Source organism: Eriocheir sinensis, unplaced genomic scaffold, assembly GCF_024679095.1.
Source record: "Eriocheir sinensis breed Jianghai 21 unplaced genomic scaffold, ASM2467909v1 Scaffold137, whole genome shotgun sequence".
NCBI lineage: Eukaryota > Metazoa > Arthropoda > Malacostraca > Decapoda > Varunidae > Eriocheir > Eriocheir sinensis.
In genome coordinates, this window is record NW_026110706.1 from 8,008 (window position 1) to 32,845 (window position 24,838).

Below are 24,838 nucleotides of genomic sequence, written 5' to 3' on the forward strand. Positions count from 1 at the left end.
GGCTCGCCGCTCACGTCACCTATAGTGACGACCTCGCGCGAGGTGCGCTCCGCGTGCTATACGACCTGCAGGCACAGCCCTTGCTGCACGGACTGGGCCTGGGACCCTCCGACGTCCTGCACACCCTCGCCTACTGGTGGTGGGTCCTGCAAGGGCTGCTGCTCGCTACCCTGGCGAGCTTCATTTCGGGAGCCAGCGCCCCTGACGATGAGAACCCTTACGATGACAACCCTGATGATGACAAATCTGATGATGACAACCCTGACGATGACCCTGGTCTTGATCTTGACCCTGTGTTTGAAGAGGATGACTTTGAAGAAGTGGAACTGAGGGAGGTGGTGGTGGTGGTGGAGGCAGTGAATTGGCAGTTCAGGGTGGGGGCTCTAGTCCCCCCTCCTGTCCCGCCCGTCCACCACCCTCGGGGTGAGGAGGAGGGGGAAGACGAGGATGAGTTTGAGGACATGGATCAGAGGGAGGTGATGGAGGCGGTGGAGGAGGGGCAGTTCGGGGTGGGTGACCTTGCCGCCCCTCTCGAGCCGCCTGCCGAGGAGATTGAAGAAGAGGATGGCTTTGAGGAGGTGGACCGGGTGGAGATGGACCGGGAAGAGGTGGTGGAGGTGGTGGTGGGGCAGTTCGGGGTGGGCGCTGCTGCCCCTCCGGACCCGCCCGCCCGCCACCCTGGTCCTGTTGAGTAAGGAGGGTGAAGGCGAGGATGACTTTGACGAAGTAAGCGAGAGGGACGTGGCAGCGATGGAGTAAGGCCAGTGAAGAATGTATAAAAAAAAAGAAACTAAATAAAAAAATACATATATAAAATACTAAAAAAAACTTAAAATGAAATACAAAAGATTAGGATTAAGATTAATGAAAAAAATCAAACCAAATACAAAATACATAAAAAAAACAAAAATAAAAAGAAGTAAAAAAAAATCAAACCCCAATACAAAATGTGAGGGTAAAGGTTAAGGATCACATTTCTTTGCGTCAAAAAGGAGCAATGGTTTCACCCGACGAGAAGAAAACTTTTAAAATCGCCAAAGTATTAATGAAAGCTCCGTTCACAGCTTGGAAATAACGACCGGTAAACTTGGTTAAGCTTTAAGATCGATCAAAACAAAACAAAAGTCATCGGCCAGTGAGTATATGTCTTGAACGACTTGAGAAAAAAAAAAAGGACAATAATTAATCTCACATTGCAGTTCAAACTGTCCTTGCGCAATGGAACACCCGAAACAAATACCGTGTGTGTGTGTGTGTGTGTGTGTGTGTGTGTGTGTGTGTGTGTGTGTGTGTGTGTGTGTGTGTGTGTGTGTGTGTGTGTGTGTGTGTGTGTGTGTGTGTGTGTGTGTGTGTGTGTGTGTGTGTGTGTGTGTGTGTGTGTGTGTGTGTGTGTGTGTGTGTGTGTGTGTGTGTGTGTGTGTGTGTGTGTGTGTGTGTGTGTGTGTGAGTGAGTGAGTGAGCGAGTGAGTGAGTGTGCGTGTGTGTGGCGGGGGGAGGGTACTGTGTGTCGATGTATGTGATGCCGTGTGATATGATATGATTCACAGTGATGGCGTGTGGTAAGTTTCCTTTCCAGGTAATATTGTGTAATATGTTTCCTTTCCAGGTAATGTTGTGTGATATGTTTCCTTTTCAGGTAATGTTGTGTGATATGTTTCCTTTTCAGGTAATGTTGTGTGATATGTTTCCTTTCCAGGTAATGTTGTGTGATATGTTTCCTTTTCAGGTAATGTTGTGTGATATGTTTCCTTTTCAGGTAATGTTGTGTGATATGTTTCCTTTTCAGGTAATGTTGTGTGATATGTTTCCTTTCCAGGTAATGTTGTGTGATATGTTTCCTTTACAGGTAATGTTGTGTGATATGTTTCCTTTCCAGGTAATGTTGTGTGATATGTTTCCTTTACAGGTAATGTTGTGTGATATGTTTCCTTTTCAGGTAATGTTGTGTGATATATTTCCTTTCCAGGTAATGTTGTGTGATATGTTTCCTTTCCAGGTAATGTTGTGTGATATGTTTCCTTTTCAGGTAATGTTGTGTGATATGTTTCCTTCCAGGTATTGCTGTGTGATATGTTTCCTTTTCAGGTAATGTTTTGTGATATGTTTCCTTTCCAGGTAATGTTGTGTGATATGATTCCTTTCCAGGGATTGTTGTGATATGTTTCCTTTCAGGTAATGTTTTGAGATATGTTTCCTTTCAGGTAATGTTGTGTGATATATTTCCTTTCCAGGTAATGTTGTGTGATATGTTTCCTTTCCAGGTAATGTTGTGTGATATGTTTCCTTTCAGGTAATGTTGTGTGATATGTTTCCTTTCCAGGTAATGTTGTGTGATATGTTTCCTTTCAGGTAATGTTGTGTGATATGTTTCCTTTCCAGGTAATGTTGTGTGATATGTTTCCTTTCCAGGTAATGTTGTGTGATATGTTTCCTTTCCAGGTAATGTTGTGTGATATGTTTCCTTTCCAGGTAATGTTGTGTGATATGTTTCCTTTCCAGGTAATGTAGTGTGATATGTTTCCTTTCAGGTAATGTTGTGTGATATGTTTCCTTTCCAGGTAATGTTGTGTGATATGTTTCCTTTCCAGGTAATGTTGTGTGATATGTTTCCTTTCCAGGTAATGTTGTGTGATATGTTTCCTTTCAGGTAATGTTGTGTGATATGTTTCCTTTCCAGGTAATGTTGTGTGATATGTTTCCTTTCCAGGTAATGTTGTGTGATATGTTTCCTTTCAGGTAATGTTGTGTGATATGTTTCCTTTCCAGGTAATGTTGTGTGATATGTTTCCTTTCAGGTAATGTTGTGTGATATGTTTCCGTACAAGGTAATGTACTGTGATATGTTTCCTTTCCAGGTAATGTTGTGTGATATGTTTCCTTTCCAGGTAATGTTGTGTGATATGTTTCCTTTCCAGGTAATGTTGTGTGATATGTTCCTCTACTTGGTAATGTTGTGTGATATGTTCCCTTTCTAGGTAATGTTGTGTGATATGTTTCCTTTCAAGGTAATGTTGTGTGATATGTTTCTTTCCAGGTAATGTTGTGTGATATGTTTCCTTCCAGGTAATGTTGTGTGATATGTTTCCTTTCCAGGTAATGTTGTGTGATATATTTCCATTCCAGGTAATGTTGTGTGATATAATTCCTTTCCAGGTAATGTTGTGTGATATGTTTCCTTTCCAGGTAATGTTGTGTAATATGTTTCCTTTCCAGGTAATGTTTTGTGATATGTTTCCTTCCGAGGTAATGTTGTGTGATATGTTTCCTTTCCAGGTAATGTTGTGTGATATATTTCCTTTCCAGGTAATGTTGTGTGATATGATTCCTTTCCAGGTAATGTTGTGTGATATGTTTCCTTTCCAGGTAATGTTGTGTGATATGATTCCTTTCCAGGTAATGTTGTGTGATATGTTTCCTTTCCAGGTAATGTTGTGTGATATGTTTCCTTTCCAGGTAATGTTGTGTGATATGTTTCCTTTCCAGGTAATGTTGTGTGATATGTTTACTTTCCAGGTAATGTTGTGTGATATATTTCCTTTCCAGGTAATGTTGTGTGATATGTTTCCTTTCCAGGTAATGTTGTGTAATATGTTTCCTTTCCAGGTAATGTTGTGTGATATGTTTCCTTTCCAGGTAATGTTGTGTGATATGATTCTTTCCAGGTAATGTTGTGTGATATGTTTCCTTTCCAGGTAATGTTGTGTGATATGTTTCCTTTCCAGGTAATGTTGTGTAATATGTTTCCTTTCCAGGTAATGTTGTGTGATATGTTTCCTTTCCAGGTAATGTTGTGTGATATGTTTCCTTTCCAGGTAATGTTGTGTGATATGTTTCCTTTCCAGGTAATGTTGTGTGATTTGTTCCTTTCCAGGTAATGTTGTGTGATATGTTTCCTTCCCAGGTAATGTTGTGTGATATGTTTACTTTTCAGGTAATGTTTTGTGATATGTTTCCTTACCAGGTAATGTTGTGTGATATATTTCCTTTCCAGGTAATGTTGTGTGATATATTTCCTTTCCAGGTAATGTTGTGTGATATGTTTCCTTCCCAGGTAATGTAGTGTGATATATTACATTTCCATGTAATGTTGTTTGATATGTGTCCTTCCCTGGTAATGTTGTGTGATATGTTTACTTTTCAGGTAATGTTTTGTGATATGTTTCCTTCCCAGGTAATGTTGTGTGATATGTTTCCTTTCCAGGTAATGTTGTGTGATATATTTCCTTTCCAGGTAATGTTGTGTGATATGATTCTTTCCAGGTAATGTTGTGTGATATGTTTCCTTTCCAGGTAATGTTGTGTGATATGATTCCTTTCCAGGTAATGTTGTGTGATATGTTTAGTTTCCAGGTAATGTTGTGTAATATGTTTCCTTTCCAGGTAATGTTGTGTGATATGTTTCCTTTCCAGGTAATGTTGTGTTATATGTTTCTTTCCAGGTAATGTTGTGTGATATATTTCCTTTCCAGGTAATGTTGTGTGATATGTTTCTTCCAGGTAAAGTTTTGTGATATGTTTCCTTTCCAGGTAATGTTGTGTGATATGTTTCCTTTCCAGGTAATGTTGTGTGATATGTTTCCTTCCAGGTAATGTCGTGTTATATGTTTTCTTTCCAGGTAATGTTGTGTAATATTTTTCCCTTCCAGGTAATGTTGTGTAATATGTTTCCTTTCCAGGTAATGTTGTGTGATATGTTTCCTTTCCAGGTAATGTTGTGTGATATGTTTCCTTTCCAGGTAATGTTGAGTAATATGTTTCTTTCCAGGTAATGTTGTGTGATATGTTTCCTTTCCAGGTAATGTTGTGATATGTTTCTTCCAGGTAATGTTGTGTGATATGTTTCCTTTCAGGTAATGTTGTGTGATATGTTTCCTTCCAGGTAATGTTGTGTGATATATTTCTTCCAGGTATTGTTGTGTTATATGTTTCCTTTCCAGGTAATGTTGTGTGATATGTTTCCTTTCCAGGTAATGTTGTGTGATATGTTTCCTTCCTAGGTAATGTTGTGTGATATGTTTCCTTTCCAGGTAATGTTGTGTGATATGTTTCCTTTCCAGATAATGTTGTGTGATATGTTTCCTTTCCAGGTAATGTTGTGTGATATGTTTCCTTCCTAGGTAATGTTGTGTGATATGTTTCCTTTCCAGGTAATGTTGTGTGATATGTTTCCTTTCCAGGTAATGTTGTGTGATATGATTCCTTTCCAGGTAATGTTTTGTGATATGTTTCCTTCCAGGTAATGTTGTGTGATATGTTTCCTTTCCACGTAATGTTGTGTGATATGTTTCCTTTCCAGGTAATGTTGTGTGATATGTTTTCCAGGTAATGTTGTGTAATATGTTTCTTTACCAGGTAATGTTGTGTGATATGTTTCCTTTCCAGTTAATGTTGTGTGATATGTTTCCTTTCCAGGTAATGTTGTGTGATATGTGTCCTTACCAGGTAATGTTGTGTGATATGTTTTCCGAGGTAATGTTGTGTGATATGTTTCCTTTCCAGGTAATGTTGTGTGATATGTTTCCTTTCCAGGTAAGGTTGTGTGATATGTTTCTTCCAGGTAATGTTGTGTGATATGTTTCCTTTCCAGGTAATGTTGTGTGATATGTTTCCTTTCCAGGTAATATTGTGTGATATATTTCCTTTCCAGGTAATATTGTGTGATATGTTTCCTTTCCAGGTAATGTTGTGTGATATGTTTCCTTTCCAGGTAATGTTGTGTGATATGTTTCCTTTCCAGGTAATGTTGTGTGATATGTTTCCTTTTCAGGTAATGTTGTGTGATATGTTTCCTTCCCAGGTAATGTTGAGTGATATATTTCCTTTCCAGGTAATGTTGAGTGATATATTTCCTTTCCAGGTAATGTTGTGTAATATGTTTCCTTTCCAGGTAATGTTGAGTGATATATTTCCTTTCCAGGTAATGTTGTGTAATATGTTTCCTTTCCAGGTAATGTTGTGTGATATGATTCCTTTCCAGGTAATGTTGAGTGATATATTTCCTTTCCAGGTAATGTTGTGTGATATGATTCCTTCCCAGGTAATGTTGAGTGATATATTTCCTTTCCAGGTAATGTTGTGTGATATGTTTCCTTTCCAGGTAATGTTGTGTGATATGATTCCTTTCCAGGTAATGTTGTGTGATATGTTTCCTTTCCAGGTAATGTTGTGTGATATGATTCCTTTCCAGGTAATGTTGTGTGATATGTTTCCTTTCCAGGTAATGTTGTGTGATATGTTTCCTTTCCAGGTAATATTGTGTGATATGTTTCCTTTCCAGGTAATGTTGTGTGATATGTTTCTTTCCCAGGTAATGTTGTGTGATATGTTTCCTTTTCTGGTAATGTTTTGTGATATGTTTCCTTCCCAGGTAATGTTCTGTGATATGTTTCCTTTCCAGGTAATGTTGTGTGATATGTTTCCTTTCCAGGTAACGTTGTGTGATGTTTCCTTTCCAGATAATATTGTGTGATATATTTCCTTTCCAGGTAATGTTGTGTGATATGATTCCTTTCCAGGTAATGTTGTGTGATATGTTTCCTTTCCAGGTAATGTTGTGTGATATGTTTCCTTTCCAGGTAATATTGTGTGATATGTTTCCTTTCCAGGTAATGTTGTGTGATATGTTTCCTTCCCAGGTAATGTTGTGTGATATGTTTCCTTTTCAGGTAATGTTTTGTGATATGTTTCCTTCCCAGGTAATGTTGTGTGATATGTTTCCTTTTCAGGTAATGTTGTGTGATATGTTTCCTTTCCAGGTAATGTTGTGTGATATGTTTCCTTTCCAGGTAATGTTGTGTGATGTTTCCTTTCCAGGTAATATTGTGTGATATGTTTCCTCTCCAGGTAATATTGTGTGATATATTTCCTCTCCATGTAATATTGTGTAATATGTTTCTTTTCCAGGTAATATTGTGTGATATGTTTCCTTTCCAGGTAATATTGTGTAATATGTTTCCTTTCCAGGTAATATTGTGTAATATGTTTCCTTTCCAGGTAATGTTGTGTGATATGTTTCCTTTCTAGGTAATGTTGTGTGATATGTTTCCTTTTCAGGTAATATTGTGTGACATGTTTCCTTTCCAGGTAATGTTGTGTGATATGTTTCCTTTCCAGGTAATATTGTGTAATATGTTTCCTTTCCAGGTAATGTTGTGTTATATGTTTCCTTTCCATTTAATGTTGTGTGATATGTTTCCTTTCCAGGTAATGTTGTGTGATATCTCTCCTTCCCAGATAATGTTGTGTGATATGTTTCCTTTCCATTTAATGTCGTGTGATATGTTTCCTCCCTAGGTAATGTTGTGTGATATGTTTCCTTTCCAGGTAATGTTGTGTGATATGTTTCCTTTCCAGGTAATGTTGTGTGATATGTTTCCTTTCCAGGTAATGTTGTGTGATATGATTCCTTTCCAGATAATGTTGTGTGATATGATTCCTTTCCAGGTAATGTTGTGTGATATGTTTCCTTTCCAGATAATGTTGTGTGATATGATTCCTTTCCAGGTAATGTTGTGTGATATGTTTCCTTTCCAGGTAATGTTGTGTGATATGTTTCCTTTCCAGGTAATATTGTGTGATATGTTTCCTTTCCAGGTAATGTTGTGTGATATGTTTCCTTCCCAGGTAATGTTGTGTGATATGTTTCCTTTTCAGGTAATGTTTTGTGATATGTTTCCTTCCGAGGTAATGTTGTGTGATATGTTTCCTTTCCAGGTAATGTTGTGTGATATGTTTCCTTTCCAGGTAACGTTGTGTGATGTTTCATTTCCAGGTAATATTGTGTGATATGTTTCCTTTCCAGGTAATATTGTGTGATATATTTCCTTTCCAGGTAATATTGTGTGATATGTTTCCTTTCCAGGTAATATTGTGTAATATGTTTCCTTTCCAGGTAATATTGTGTAATATGTTTCCTTTCCAGGTAATGTTGTGTGATATGTTTCCTTCACAGGTAATGTTGTGTGATATGTTTCCTTTTCAGGTAATGTTTTGTGATATGTTTCCTTCCCAGGTAATGTTGTGTGATATGTTTCCTTTCTAGGTAATGTTGTGTGATATGTTTCCTTTCCATGTAACGTTGTGTGATGTTTCCTTTCCAGGTAATATTGTGTGATATGTTTCCTTTCCAGGTAATATTGTGTGATATATTTCCTTTCCAGGTAATATTGTGTGATATGTTTCCTTTCCAGGTAATATTGTGTAACATGTTTCCTTTTCAGGTAATGCTGTGTTATATGTTTCCTTCCCAGGTAATGTTTTGTGATATGTTTCCTTTTCAGGTAATGTTTTGTGATATGTTTCCTTCCCAGGTAATGTTGTGTGATATATTTCCTTTCCAAGTAATGTTGTGTGATATGATTCCTTTCCAGGTAATGTTGTGTGATATGTTTCCTTTCCAGGTAATGTTCTGTGATATGATTCCTTTCCAGGTAATGTTGTGTGATATGTTTCCTTTCCAGGTAATGTTGTGTGATATGTTTCCTTTCCAGGTAATGTTGTGTGATATGTTTCCTTTCCAGGTAATGTTGTGTGATATGATTCCTTTCCAGATAATGTTGTGTGATATATTTCCTTTCCAGGTAACGTTGTGTGATGTTTCCTTTCCAGGTAATGTTGTGTGATATGATTCCTTTCCAGGTAATGTTGTGTGATATGTTTCCTTTCCAGGTAATGTTGTGTGATATGTTTCCTTTCCAGGTAATGTTGTGTGATATGTTTTCTTTCCAGGTAACGTTGTGTGATGTTTCCTTTCCAGGTAATGTTGTGTGATATGATTCCTTTCCAGGTAATGTTGTGTGATATGTTTTCTTTCCAGGTAACGTTGTGTGATGTTTCCTTTCCAGGTAATATTGTGTGATATGTTTCCTTTCCAGGTAATGTTGTGTGATATGTTTTCTTTCCAGGTAACGTTGTGTGATGTTTCCTTTCCAGGTAATGTTGTGTGATATATTTCCTTTCCAGGTAATGTTGTGTGATATGTTTCCTTTCCAGGTAATGTTGTGTAATATGTTTCCTTTCCAGGTAATGTTGTGTGATATGTTTCCTTACCAGGTAATGTTGTGTGATATGTTTCCTTTCCAGGTAATATTGTGTAATATGTTTCTTTCCAGGTAATGTTGTGTGATATGTTTCCTTTCCAGGTAATGTTGTGATATGTTTCCTTTCCAGGTAATGTTGTGTGATATGTTTCCTTCCAGGTAATGTTGTGTGATATGTTTCCTTTCCAGGTAATGTTGTGTGATATGTTTCTTCCAGGTAATGTTGTGTGATATGTTTCCTTTCCAGGTAATGTTGTGTGATATGTTTCTTTCCAGGTAATTTTGTGTGATATGTTTCCTTTCCAGGTAATGTTGTGTGATATTTTTTCTTTCCTGGTAATGTTGTGTGATATGTTTCCTTTCCAGGTAATGTTGTGTGATATGTTTCCTTTCCAGGTAATGTTGTGTGATATGTTTACTTTCCAGGTAATGTTGTGTGATATGTTTCCTTTCCAGGTAATGTTGTGTGATATGTTTCCTTTCCAGGTAATGTTGTGTAATATGTTTCCTTTCCAGGTAATGTTGTGTGATATGTTTCTTTCCAGGTAAAGTTGTGTGATATGTTTCCTTTCCAGGTAATGTTGTGTGATATGTTTCTTTCCAGGTAATGTTGTGTGATATGTTTCCTTTCCAGGTAATGTTGTGTGATATGTTTCTTTCCAGGTAATGTTGTGTGATATGTTTCCTTCCAGGTAATGTTGTGTGATATGTTTCCTTTCAGGTAATGTTGTGTGATATGTTTACCTTCCAGGTAATGTTGTGTGATATATTTCCTTTCCAGGTAATGTTGTGTGATATGTTTCCTTTCCAGGTAATGTTGTGTGATATGTTTCTTTCCAGGTAATGTTGTGTGATATGTTCCTTCCAGGTAATGTTGTGTGATATGTTTCCTTTCCAGGTAATGTTGTGTGATATATTTCTTCCAGGTAATGTTCTGTGATATGATTCCTTTCCAGGTAATGTGGTGTGATATGTTTTCTTTCCAGGTAATGTTGTGTGATATGTTTCCTTTCCAGGTAATGTTGTGTGATATGTTTCCTTTCCAGGTAATGTTGTGTAATATGTTTCCTTTCCAGGTAATGTTATGTTCTATGCTTCTTTACCAGGTAAAGTTGTGTGATATGTTTCCTTTCCAGGTAATGTTGTGTGATATGTTTCCTTTCCAGGTAATGTTGTGTGATATGTTTCCTTTCCAGGTAATGTTGTGTGATATGTTTCCTTTCCAGGTAATGTTGTGTGATATGTTTCCTTTCCAGGTAATGTTGTGTGATATGTTTCCTTTCCAGGTAATGTTGTGATATGTTTCCTTTCCAGGTAATGTTGTGTGATATGTTTCTTTCCAGGTAATGTTGTGTGATATGTTTCTTCCAGGTAATGTTGTGTGATATGTTTCCTTTCCAGGTAATGTTGTGTGATATGTTTCCTTCCAGGTAATGTTGTGATATGTTTCCTTTCCTGGTAATGTTGTGTGATATATTTCCTTTCCAGGTAATGTTGTGTGATATGTTTCCTTTCCAGGTAATGTTGTGTGATATGTTTCCTTTCCAGGTAATGTTGTGTGATATGTTTCCTTTCCAGGTAATGTTGTGTGATATGTTTCCTTTCCAGGTAATGTTGTGTGATATGTTTCCTTTCCAGGTAGTGTTGTGTGATATGTTTCTTTCCAGGTAATGTTGTGTGATATGTTTCCTTTCCAGGTAATGTTGTGTGATATGTTTCTTTCCAGGTAATGTTGTGTGATATGTTTCCTTTCCAGGTAATGTTGTGTGATATGTTTCCTTCCAGGTAATGTTGTGTGATATGTTTCTTTCCAGGTAATGTTGTGTGATATGTTTCTTTCCAGGTAATGTTGTGTGATATGTTTTCCAGGTAATGTTGTGTGATATGTTTCCTTTCCAGGTAATGTTGTGTAATATGTTTCCTTTCCAGGTAATGTTGTGTGATATGTTTACTTTCCAGTTAATGTTGTGTGATATGTTTCCTTTCCAGGTAATGTTGTGTGATATGTTTCCTTTCCAGGTAATGTTGTGTGATATGTTTCCTTTCCAGGTAATGTTGTGTGATATGTTTCCTTTCCAGGTAATGTTGTGTAATATGTTTCCTTTTCCAGGTAATGTTGTGTGATATGTTTCCTTTCCAGGTAATGTTGTGTGATATGTTTCCTTTCCAGGTAATGTTGTGTGATATATTTCCTTTCCAGGTAATGTTGTGTGATATGTTTCCTTCCTAGGTAGTGTTGTGTGATATGTTTCCTTTCCAGGTAATGTTGTGTGATATGTTTCCTTACCAGGTAATGTTGTGTGATATGTTTCCTTTTCAGGTAATGTTTTGTGATATGTTTCCTTCCCAGGTAATGTTGTGTGATATGTTTCCTTTCCAGGTAATGTTGTGTGATATATTTCCTTTCCAGGTAATGTTGTGTGATATGTTTCCTTTCCAGGTAATGTTGTGTGATATGTTTCCTTTCCAGGTAATGTTGTGTAATATGTTTACTTTCCAGGTAATGTTGTGTAATATGTTTACTTTCCAGGTAATGTTGTGTAATATGTTTACTTTCCAGGTAATGTTGTGTAATATGTTTACTTTCCAGGTAATGTTGTGTGATATGTTTCCTTTCCAGGTAATGTTGTGTGATATATTTCCTTTCCAGGTAATGTTGTGTGATATGTTTCCTTTCCAGGTAATGTTGTGTGATATGTTTCCTTTCCAGGTAATGTTGTGTGATATGTTTCCTTTCCAGGTAATGTTGTGTGATATGATTTCATCCCAGGTAATGTTGTGTGATACGTTTCCTTTCCAGGTAATATTGTGTGATATGTTTTCTTTCCAGGTAATGTTGTGTGATATGTTTCCTTCCCAGTTAATGTTGTGTGATATGTTTCGTTCCAGGTAATGTTGTGTGATATGTTTCCTTTCCAGGTAATGTTGTGTGATATGTTTCCTTTCCAGGTAATGTTGTGTGATATGTTTCCTTTCCAGGTAATGTTGTGTGATATGTTTCCTCTCCAGGTAATGTTGTGTGATATGTTTCCTTTCCAGGTAATGTTGTGTGATATGTTTCCCTTCCAGGTAATGTTGTGTGATATGTTTCCTTTCCAGGTAATGTTGTGTGATATGTTTCCTTTCCAGGTAATGTTGTGTGATATGTTTCCTTCCCAGGTAATGTTGTGTGATATGTTTCCTTCCCAGGTAATGTTGTGTGATATGTTTCCTTTCCAGGTAATGTTGTGTGATATGTTTCCTTTCCAGGTAATGTTGTGTGATATGTTTCCTTTCCAGGTAATGTTGAGTGATATGTTTCCTTTCCAGGTAATGTTGTGTGATATGTTTCCTTTCCAGGTAATGTTGTGTGATATGTTTCCTTTCCAGGTAATGTTGTGTGATATGTTTCCTTTCCAGGTAATGTTGTTTGATATGATTCATTTACAGGTAATGTTGTGTGATATGTTTTCCAGGTAATGTTGTGATATGTTTCCTTTCCAGGTAATGTTGTGTGATATGTTTCTTTCCAGGTAATGTTGTGTGATATGTTTCCTTTCCAGGTAATGTTGTGATATGTTTCTTTCCAGGTAATGTTGTGTGATATGTTTCCTTCCAGGTAATGTTGTGTGATATGTTTCCTTTCCAGGTAATGTTGTGATATGTTTCCTTTCCAGGTAATGTTGTGTGATATGTTTCTTTCCAGGTAATGTTGTGTGATATGTTTCTTCCAGGTAATGTAGAGTGATATGTTTCCTTCCCAGGTAATTTTGTGTGATATGTTTCCTTTCCAGGTAATGTTGTGTGATATGTTTCCTTTCCAGGTAATGTTGTGTGATATTTTTCCTTTCCAGGTAATGTTTTGTGATATGTTTCTTCCAGGTAATGTTGTGTGATATGTTTCCTTACCAGGTAATGTTTTGTGATATGTTTCCTTTCCAGGTAATATTGTGTGATAGGTTTCCTTTTCAGGTAATGTTGTGTGATATGTTTCCTTTCCAGGTAATGTTGTGTGATATGTTTCCTTTCAGGTAATGTTGTGTGATATGTTTCCTTTCCAGGTAATGTTGTGTGATATGTTTCCTTTCCAGGTAATGTTGTGATATGATTGCTTTCCAGGTAATGTTGTGTGATATGTTTCCTTTCCAGGTAATGTTGTGTGATATGTTTCCTTTCCAGGTAATGTTGTGTGATATGTTTCCTTTCCAGGTAATGTTGTGTGAAATGTTTTCCAGGTAATGTTGTGTGATATGTTTCCTTTCCAGGTAATGTTGTGTGATATGTTTCCTTTCCAGGTAATGTTGTGTGATATGTTTCCTTTCCAGGTAATGTTGTGTGATATGTTCCTTTCCAGGTAATCTTGTGTGAAATGTTTCCTTTCCAGGTAATGTTGTGTGATATGTTTCCTTTCCAGGTAATGTTGTGTGATATGTTTCTTTCCAGGTAATGTTGTGTGATATGTTTCCTTTCCAGGTAATGTTGTGTGATATGTTTCCTTTCCAGGTAATGTTGTGTGATATGTTTCTTTCCAGGTAATGTTGTGTGATATGTTTCTTCCAGGTAATGTTGTGTGATATGTTTCCTTTCCAGGTAATATTGTGTGATATGCTTCCTTTCCAGGTAATGTTGTGTGATATGTTTCTTCCAGGTAATGTTGTGTGATATGTTTCCTTTCCAGGTAATGTTGTGTGATATGTTTTCCAGGTAATGTTGTGTGATATGTTTCCTTCAGGTAATGTTGTGATATGTTTCCTTTCCAGGTAATGTTGTGTGATATGTTTCCTTTCCAGGTAATGTTGTGTGATATGTTTCCTTTCCAGGTAATGTTGTGTGATATGTTTCCTTTCCAGGTAATGTTGTGTGATATGTTTTCTTTCCAGGTAATGTTTTGTGATTTGTTTCCTTCCCAGGTAATGTTGTGTGATATGTTTCCTTTCCAGGTAATTTTGTGTGATATGTTTCCTTTCCAGGTAATGTTGTGTGATGTTTCCTTTCCAGGTAATATTGTGTGATATGTTTCCTTTCCAGGTAATATTGTGTGATATATTTCCTTTCCAGGTAATGTTGTGTGATATGTTTCCTTTCCAGGTAATGTTGTGTGATATGTTTCCTTTGAAGGGAAGGTTGTGTGATATGTTTCCTTTCCAGGTAATGTTGTGTGATATGTTTCCTTTCCAGGTAATGTAGAGTGATATGTTTCCTTCCTAGGTAATGTTGTGTAATATATTTCCTTTCCAGGTAATGTTGTGTGATATGTTTCCTTTCCAGGTAATGTTGAGTGATATGTTTCCTTCCCAGGTAATGTTGTGTGATATGTTTCCTTCCCAGGTAATGTTGTGTGATATGTTTCCTTTCCAGGTAATGTTGTGTGATATGTTTCCTTTCCAGGTAATGTTGTGTGATATGTTTCCTTTCCAGGTAATGTTGTGTGATATGTTTCCTTTCCAGGTAATGTTGTGTGATATGTTTCCTTTCCAGGTAATGTTGTGTGATATGTTTCCTTTCCAGGTAATGTTGTGTGATATGTTTCTTTCCAGGTAATGTTGTGTGATATGTTTCCTTTCCAGGTAATGTTGTGTGATATGTTTCCTTTCCAGGTAATGTTGTGTGATATGTTTCCTTTCCAGGTAATGTTGTGTGATATGTTTCCTTCCCAGGTAATGTTGAGTGATATGTTTCCTTTCCAGGTAATGTTGTGTGATATGTTTCCTTTCAGGTAATGTTGTGATATATTTTCCTTTCCAGGTAATGTTGTGTGATATGTTTCCTTTCCAGGTAATGTTGTGTGATATGTTTCCTTTCCAGGTAATGTTGTGTGATATGTTTCTTTCCAGGTAATGTTGTGTGATATGTTTCCAGGTAATGTTGTGATATGTTTCCTTTCCAGGTAATGTTGTGTGATATGTTTCCTTTCCAGGTAATGTTGTGTGATATGTTTCCTTTCAGGTAATGTTGTGTGATATGTTTCCTTTCAGGTAATGTTGTGTGATATGTTTCCTTTCAGGTAATGTTGTGTGATATGTTTCCTTTCCAGGTAATGTTGTGTGATATGTTTCCTTTCAGGTAATGTTGTGTGATATGTTTCCTTTCAGGTAATGTTGTGTGATATGTTTCCTTTCCAGGTAATGTTGTGTGATATGTTTCCTTTCAGGTAATGTTGTGTGATATGTTTCCTTTCCAGGTAATGTTGTGTGATATGTTTCCTTTCCAGGTAATGTTGTGTGATATGTTTCCTTTCCAGGTAATGTTGTGTGATATGTTTCCTTTCCAGGTAATGTTGTGTGATATGTTTCCTTTCCAGGTAATGTTGTGTGATATGTTTCCTTTCAGGTAATGTTGTGTGATATGTTTCCTTTCCAGGTAATGTTGTGTGATATGTTTCCTTTCAGGTAATGTTGTGTGATATGTTTCCTTTCCAGGTAATGTTGTGTGATATGTTTCCTTTCAGGTAATGTTGTGTGATATGTTTCCTTTCAGGTAATGTTGTGTGATATGTTTCCTTTCCAGGTAATGTTGTGATATGTTTCCTTTCCAGGTAATGTTGTGTGATATGTTTCCTTTCCAGGTAATGTTGTGTGATATGTTTCCTTTCAGGTAATGTTGTGTGATATGTTTCCTTTCCAGGTAATGTTGTGTGATATGTTTCCTTTCAGGTAATGTTGTGTGATATGTTTCCTTTCCAGGTAATGTTGTGTGATATGTTTCCTTTCAGGTAATGTTGTGTGATATGTTTCCTTTCCAGGTAATGTTGTGTGATATGTTTCCTTTCAGGTAATGTTGTGTGATATGTTTCCTTTCCAGGTAATGTTGTGTGATATGTTTCCTTTCAGGTAATGTTGTGATATGTTTCCTTTCCAGGTAATGTTGTGTGATATGTTTCCTTTCAGGTAATGTTGTGTGATATGTTTCCTTTCAGGTAATGTTGTGTGATATGTTTCCTTTCAGGTAATGTTGTGTGATATGTTTCCTTTCCAGGTAATGTTGTGTGATATGTTTCCTTTCCAGGTAATGTTGTGTGATATGTTTCCTTTCCAGGTAATGTTGTGTGATATGTTTCCTTATCAGGTAATGTTGTGTGATATGTTTCCTTTCCAGGTAATGTTGTGTGATACGTTTCCTTTCCAGGTAAAGTTGTGTGATATGTATCCTATACAGGTAATTTTGTGTGATATGTTTCCTTTCAGGTAATGTTGTGTGATATGTTTCCTTTCAGGTAATGTTGTGTGATATGTTTCCTTTCAGGTAATGTTGTGTGATATGTTTCCTTTCCAGGTAATGTTGTGTGATATGTTTCCTTTCCAGGTAATGTTGTGTGACATGTTTCCTTTCAGGGTAATTTTGTGTGATATGTTTCCTTTCCAGGTAATATTGTGTTATATGTTTCCTTTCCAGGTAATGTTGTGTGATATGTTTCCTTTCCAGGTAATGTTGTGTGATATGTTTCCTTTTCAGGTAATATTGTGTGACATGTTTCCTTTCCGGGTAATGTTGTGTGATATGTTTCCTTTCCAGGTAATGTTGTGTGATATATTTCCTTTCTAGGTAATGTTGTGTGATATGTTTCCTTTCAGGTAATATTGTGTAATATGTTTCCTTTCCAGGTAATGTTGTGTGATATGTTTCCTTTTCAGGTAATGTTGTGTGATATGTTTCCTTTTCAGGTAATGTTTTGTGATATGTTTCCTTCCCAGGTAATGTTGTGTGATATGTTTCTTTTTCAGGTAATGTTGTGTGATATGTTTCCTTTCCAGGTAATGTTGTGTAATATATTTCCTTTCCAGGTAATATTGTGTGATATGTTTCCTTTCCAGGTAATATTGTGTGATATGTTTCCTTTCCAGGTAATGTTGTGTGATATGTTTCCTTTTCAGGTAATGTTGTGTGATATGTTTCTTTTCCAGGTAATGTTGTGTGATATGTTTCCTTTCCAGGTAATGTTGTGTGATATGTTTCCTTTCAGGTAATGTTGTGTGATATGTTTCCTTTCCAGGTAATGTTGTGTGATATGTTTCCTTTCAGGTAATGTTGTGTGATATGTTTCCTTTCAGGTAATGTTGTGATATTTTTCCTTTCCAGGTAATGTTGTGTGATATGTTTCCTTTGAAGGTAATGTTGTGTGATATGTTTCCTTTCAAGGTAATGTTGTGTGATATATTTCCTTTCCAGGTAATGTTGTGTGATATGTTTCCTTTCCAGGTAATGTTGTGTGATATGTTTCCTTTCAGGTAATGTTGTGTGATATGTTTCCTTTTCAGGTAATTTAGTGTGATATGTTTCCTTTACAGGTAATGTTGTGTGATATGTTTCCTTTCCAGGTAATGTTGTGTGATATGTTTCCTTTCCAGGTAATGTTGTGTGATATGTTTCCTTTCAGGTAATGTTGTGTGATATGTTTCCTTTCAGGTAATGTTGTGTGATATGTTTCCTTTCCAGGTAATGTTGTGTGATATGTTTCCTTTCAGGTAATGTTGTGTGATATGTTTCCTTTCCAGGTAATGTTGTGTGATATGTTTCCTTTCCAGGTAATGTTGTGTGATATGTTTCCTTTCCAGGTAATGTTGTGTGATATGTTTCCTTTCAGGTAATGTTGTGTGATATGTTTCCTTTCAGGTAATGTTGTGTGATATGTTTCCTTTCCAGGTAATGTTGTGTGATATGTTTCCTTTCCAGGTAATGTTGTGTGATATGTTTCATTTCCAGGTAATGTTGTGTAATATGTTTCCTTTCAGGTAATGTTGTGTGATATGTTTCCTTTCCAGGTAATGTTGTGTGATATGTTTCCTTTCCAGGTAATGTTGTGTGATATGTTTCCTTTCAGGTAATGTTGTGTGATATGTTTCCTTTCCAGGTAATGTTGTGTGATATGTTTCCTTTCAGGTAATGTTGTGTGATATGTTTCCTTTCAGGTAATGTTGTGTGATATGTTTCCTTTCAGGTAATGTTGTGTGATATGTTTCCTTTCAGGTAATGTTGTGTGATATGTTTCCTTTCAGGTAATGTTGTGTGATATGTTTCCTTTCAGGTAATGTTGTGTGATATGTTTCCTTTCAGGTAATGTTGTGTGATATGTTTCCTTTCCAGGTAATGTTGTGTGATATGTTTCCTTTCAGGTAATGTTGTGTGATATGTTTCCTTTCCAGGTAATGTTGTGTGATATGTTTCCTTTCAGGTAATGTTGTGTGATATGTTTCCTTTCCAGGTAATGTTGTGTGATATGTTTCCTTTCAGGTAATGTTGTGTGATATGTTTCCTTTCCAGGTAATGTTGTGATATGTTTCCTTTCATGTAATGTTGTGTGATATGTTTCCTTTCCAGGTAATGTTGTGTGATATGTTTCCTTTCCAGGTAATGTTGTGTGATATGTTTCCTTTCCAGGTAATGTTGTGTGATATGTTTCCTATCCAGGTAATGTTGTGTGATATGTTTCCTTTCCATGTAATGTTGTGTGATATGTTTCCTTTCCAGGTAATGTTGTGTGATATGTTTCCTTTCCAGGTAATGTTGTGTGATATGTTTCCTTTCCAGGTAATGTTGTGTGATATGTTTCCTTTCCAGGTAATGTTGTGTGATATGTTTCCTTTCAAGGTAAGGTTGTGTGATATGTTTCCTTTCAGGTAATGTTGTGATATGTTTCCTTTCAGGTAATGTTGTGTGATATGTTTCCTTTCCAGTTATTTTTGTGTGATATATTTCCTTTATGGTAATGTTGTGTGATATGTTTCCTTTCCAGGTAATGTTGTGTGATATGTTTCCTTTCCAGGTAATGTTGTGTGATATGTTTCCTTTCCAGGTAATGTTGTGTGATATGTTTCCTTTCCAGGTAATGTTGTGTGATATGTTTCCTTTCCAGGTAATGTTGTGTGATATGTTTCCTTTCCAGGTAATGTTGTGTGATATGTTTCCTTTCCAGGTAATGTTGTGTGATATGTTTCCTTTCCAGGTAATGTTGTGTGATATGTTTCCTTTCCAGGTAATGTTGTATGATATGTTTCCTTTCAGGTAATGTTGTGTGATATGTTTCCTTTCCAGGTAATGTTGTATATGTTTCCTATCCAGGTAATGTTGTGTGATATGTTTCCTTTCCAGGTAATGTTGTGTGATATGTTTCCTTTCCAGGTAATGTTGTGTGATATGTTTCCTTTCAAGGTAATGTTGTGTGATATTTTTCCTTTCCAGGTAATTTTGTGTGATATGTTTCCTTTCCAGGTAATGTTGTGTGATATGTTTCCTTTCCAGGTAATGTTGTGTGATATGTTTCCTTTCCAGGTAATGTTGTGTGATATGTTTCCTTTCCAGGTAATGTTGTGTGATATGTTTCCTTTCCAGGTAATGTTGTGTGATATGTTTCCTTTCCAGGTAATGTTGTGTGATATGTTTCCTTTCAGGTAATATTGTGTGATATGTTTCCTTTCCAGGTAATGTTGTGTGATATGTTTCCTTTCCAGGTAATGTTGTGTGATATGTTTCCTTTCCAGGTAATGTTGTGTGATATGTTTCCTTTCCAGGTAATGTTGTGTGATATGTTTCCTTTCAGGTAATGTTGTGTGATATGTTTCCTTTCCAGGTAATGTTGTGTGATATGTTTCCTTTCAGGTAATGTTGTGATATGTTTCCTTTCCAGGTAATGTTGTGTGATATGTTTCCTTTCCAGGTAATGTTGTGTGATATGTTTCCTTTCCAGGTAATGTTGTGTGATATGTTTCCTTTCCAGGTAATGTTGTGTGATATGTTTCCTTTCCAGGTAATGTTGTGTGATATGTTTCCTTTCCAGGTAATGTTGTGTTATATGATTCCTTTCCAGTTAATTTTGTGTGATATGTTTCCTTTCCAGGTAATGTTGTGTAATATGTTTCCTTTCCAGGTAATGTTGTGTGATTTGTTTCCTTTCAAGTTAATGTTGTGTGATATGTTTCCTTTCCAGGTAATGTTGTGTGATATGTTTCCTTTCCAGGTAATGTTGTGTGATATGTTTCCTTTCCAGGTAATGTTGTGTGATATGTTTCCTTTCCAGGTAATGTTGTGTGATATGTTTCCTTCCCAGGTAATATTGTGTGATATGTTTCCTTTCCAGGTAATGTTGTGTGATATGTTTCCTTTCCAGGTAATGTTGTGTGATATGTTTCCTTTCCAGGTAATATTGTGTGATATGTTTCCTTTACAGGTAATGTTGTGTGATATGTTTCCTTTCCAGGTAATGTTGTGTGATATGTTTCCTTTCCAGGTAATGTTGTGTGATATGTTTCCTTTCCAGGTAATGTTGTGTGATATGTTTCCTTTCCAGGTAATGTTGTGTGATATGTTTCCTTTCCAGGTAACGTTGTGTAATGTTTCCTTTCCAGGTAATATTGTGTGATATGTTTCCTTTCCAGGTAATATTGTGATATGTTTCCTTTCCAGGTAATATTGTGTGATATGTTTCCTTTCCAGGTAATATTGTGTGATATGTTTCCTTTCCAGGTAATGTTGTGTGATATGTTTCCTTCCCAGGTAATGTTGTGTGATATGTTTCCTTTTCAGGTAATGTTTTGTGATATGTTTCCTTACCAGGTAATGTTGTGATATATTTAATTTCCAGGTAATGTTGTGTGATATGTTTCCTTTTCAGATAATGTTGTGTGATATGTTTCCTTTCCAGGTAATGTTCTGTGATATGATTCCTTTCCAGGTAATGTTGTGTGATATGTTTCCTTTCCAGGTAATGTTGTGTGATATGTTTCCTTTCCAGGTAATGTTGTGTGATATGTTTCCTTTCCAGGTAATGTTGTGTGATATGATTCCTTTCCAGGTAATGTTGTGTGATATGTTTCCTTTCCAGGTAATGTTGTGTGATATGTTTCCTTTCCAGGTAATGTTGTGTGATATGATTCCTTTCCAGGTAATGTTGTGTGATATGTTTCCTTTCCAGGTAATGTTGTGTGATATGTTTCCTTTCCAGGTAATGTTGTGTGATATGTTTCCTTTCCAGGTAATGTTGTGTGATATGTTTCCTTTCCAGGTAATGTTGTGTGATATGTTTCCTTTCCAGGTAATATTGTGTGATATGTTTCCTTTCCAGGTAATATTGTGTGATATATTTCCTTTCCAGGTAATATTGTGTGATATGTTTCCTTTCCAGGTGATATTGTGTAATATGTTTCATTTCCAGGTAATATTGTGTGACATGTTTCCTTTCCAGGTAATGTTGTGTGATATGTTTCCTTTCCAGGTAATGTTGTGTGATATGTTTCCTTTCCAGGTAATGTTGTGTGATATGTTTCCTTTCCAGGTAATGTTGTGTTATATGTTTCCTTTCCAGGTAATGTTGTGTGATATGTTTCCTTTCAAGGTAATGTTGTGTGATATGTTTCCTTTCCAGGTAATGTTGTGTTATATGTTTCCTTTCCAGGTAATGTTGTGTTATATGTTTCCTTTCCAGGTAATGTTGTGTGATATGTTTCCTTTCCAGGTAATGTTGTGTGATATGTTTCCTTTCCAGGTAATGTTGTGTGATATGTTTCCTTTCCAGGTAATGTTGTGTGATATGTTTCCTTTCCAGGTAATGTTGTGTGATATGTCTCCTTCCCAGATAATGTTGTGTGATATGTTTCCTTTCCATTTAATGTCGTGTGATATGTTTCCTCCCCAGGTAATGTGTGATATGTTTCCTTTCAATTTAATGTCGTGTGATATGTTTCCTTTCCAGATAATGTTGTGTGATATATTTCCTTTCCAGATAATGTTGTGTGATATGATTCCTTTCCAGGTAATGTTGTGTGATATGTTTCCTTTCAATTTAATGTCGTGTGATATGTTTCCTTTCCAGATAATGTTGTGTGATATATTTCCTTTCCAGATAATGTTGTGTGATATGTTTCCTTCCCAGGTAATGTTGTGTGATATGTTTCTTTATCAGGGAATGTTGTGTGATATGTTTCCTTCCCAGGTAATGTTGTGTGATATGTTTCCTTTTCAGGTAATGTTGTGTGATATGTTTCCTTTCCAGGTAACGTTGTGTGATGTTTCCTTTCCAGGTAATATTGTGTGATATGTTTCCTTTCCAGGTAATATTGTGTGATATATTTCCTTTCCAGGTAATATTGTGTGATATGTTTCCTTTCCAGGTAATATTGTGTAATATGTTTCCTTTCCAGGTAATATTGTGTAATATGTTTCCTTTCCAGGTAATGTTGTGTGATATGTTTCCTTCCCAGGTAATGTTGTGTGATATGTTTCCTTTCCAGGTAATGTTTTGTGATATGTTTCCTTCCCAGGTAATGTTGTGTGATATGTTTCCTTTCTAGGTAATGTTGTGTGATATGTTTCCTTTCAAGGTAACGTTGTGTGATGTTTCCTTTCCAGGTAATATTGTGTGATATGTTTCCTTTCCAGGTAATATTGTGTGATATATATCCTTTCCAGGTAATTTTGTGTGATATGTTTCCTTTCCAGGTAATATTGTGTGATATATTTCCTTTCCAGGTAATGTTGTGTGATATGATTCCTTTCCAGGTAATGTTGTGTGATATGTTTCCTTTCCAGGTAATGTTGTGTGATATATTTCCTTTCCAGGTAACGTTGTCTGATGTTTCCTTTCCAGGTAATATTGTGTGATATGTTTCCTTTCCAGGTAATATTGTGTGATATATTTCCTTTCCTGGTAATGTTGTGTGATATGATTCCTTTCCAGGTAATGTTGTGTAATATGTTTCCTTTCCAGGTAATGTTGTGTGATATGTTTCCTTCCCAGGTAATATTGTGTGATATGTTTCCTTTTCTGGTAATGTTTTGTGATATGTTTCCTTTCCAGGTAATGTTCTGTAATATGTTTCCTTCCCAGGTAATGTTTTGTGATATGTTTCCTTTCCAGGTAATGTTGTGTGATATGTTTCCTTTCCAGGTAACGTTGTGTGATGTTTCCTTTCCAGGTAATGTTGTGTGATATGTTTCCTTTCCAGGTAACGTTGTGTGATGTTTCCTTTCCAGGTAATATTGTGTGATATGTTTCCTTTCCAGGTAATATTGTGTGATATATTTCCTTTCCAGGTAATATTGTGTGATATGTTTCCTTTCCAGGTAATATTGTGTAATATGTTTCCTTTCCAGGTAATATTGTGTAATATGTTTCCTTTCCAGGTAATGTTGTGTGATATGTTTCCTTTTCATGTAATATTGTGTGATATGTTTCCTTTCCAGGTAATGTTGTGTGATATGTTTCCTTTCCAGGTAATGTTGTGTGATATGTTTCCTTTCCAGGTAATGTTGTGTGATATGTTTCCTTTTCAGGTAATATTGTGTGATATGTTTCCTTTCCAGGTAATGTTGTGTGATATGTTTCCTTTCCAGGTAATATTGTGTAATATGTTTCCTTTCCAGGTAATGTTGTGTGATATGTTTCCTTTCCAGGTAATGTTGTGTGATATGTTTCCTTTCCAGGTAATGTTGTGTGATATGTTTCCTTTCCAGGTAATGTTGTGTGATATGTTTCCTTTCCAGGTAATGTTGTGATATGTTTCCTTTCCAGGTAATGTTGTGTGATATGTTTCCTTTCCATTTAATGTTGTGTGATATGTTTCCTTTCCAGGTAATGTTGTGTGATATGTTTCCTTTCCATTTAATGTCGTGTTATATGTTTCTTTTCCAGGTAATGTTGTGTGATATGTTTCCTTACCAGGTAATGTTGTGTGATATGATTTCTTCCCAGGTAATGTTGTGTGATATGTTTCCTTTCCAGGTAATATTGTGTGATATGTTTCCTTCCCAGGTAATGTTGTGTGATATATTTCCTTCCCATGTAATGTTGTGTGATATGTTTCCTTCCCAGGTAATGTCATGTGATATGTTTAATTCCCAGGTAATGTTTTGTGGTATGTGTCCTTCCCATGTAATGTTGTGTGATATGTTTCCTTTCCAGGTAATGTTGTGTGATATGTGTCCATCCCAGGTAATGTTGTGTGATATGTTTCCTTTCCAGGTAATGTTGTGTGATATGTTTCCTTTCCAGGTAATGTTGTGTGATATGTTTCCTTTCCAGGTAATGTTGTGTGATATGTTTCCTTTCCAGGTAATGTTGTGTGATATGTTTCCTTTCCAGGTAATGTTGTGTGATATGTTTCCTTTCCTGGTAATGTTGTGTGATATGTTTCCTTTCCATTTAATGTCGTGTGATATATTTCCTTTCCAGGTAATGTTGTGTGATATGTTTCCTTTCCATTTAATGTCGTGTGATATATTTCCTTTCCAGGTAATGTTGTGTGATATATTTTCTTTCCAGGTAATGTTGTGTGATATGTTTCCTTTCCAGGTAATGTTGTGTGATATGTTTCCTTCCCATGGAATGTTGTGTGATATGTTTCCTTTCCATTTAATGTTTTGTGATATGTTTCCTTTCCATTTAATGTTGTGTGATATGTTTCCTTCCCATGGAATGTTGTGTGATATGTTTCCTTTCCATTTAATGTTGTGTGATATGTTTCCTTTCCATTTAATGTTGTTTGATATGTTTCCTTTCCAGGTAATGTTGTGTGATATGTTTCCTTTCCATTTAATGTTGTGTGATATGTTTCCTTTCCATTTAATGTAATATGATATGTTTCCTTCCCAGGTAATGTTGAGTGATATGTTTCCTTCCCAGGTAATGTTTTGTGATATGTTTCCTTTCCAGGTAATATTGTGTGATATGTTTCCTTTCGAGGTAATGTTCTGTGATATGTTTCCTTCCCAGGTAATGTTGTGTGATATGTTTCCTTTTCAGGTAATGTTTTGTGATATGTTTCCTTCCCAGGTAATGTTGTGTGATATGTTTCCTTTTTAGGTAATGTTGTGTGATATGTTTCCTTTCCAGG

General features: G+C 36.2%; 1 long non-coding RNA gene across 1 annotated transcript; it reads left to right on the forward strand.

Moving 5' to 3' along the window:
- Nucleotides 1–6,472: 6,472 nt before the first annotated feature.
- On the forward strand, nucleotides 6,473–24,284 carry LOC126989902 (uncharacterized). Its single transcript, XR_007743843.1, has 3 exons — nucleotides 6,473–6,515; nucleotides 12,288–12,347; nucleotides 24,238–24,284. It is a non-coding gene; the product is annotated as an uncharacterized LOC126989902 (long non-coding RNA).
- The last annotated feature ends 554 nt before the right edge of the window (nucleotides 24,285–24,838 follow it).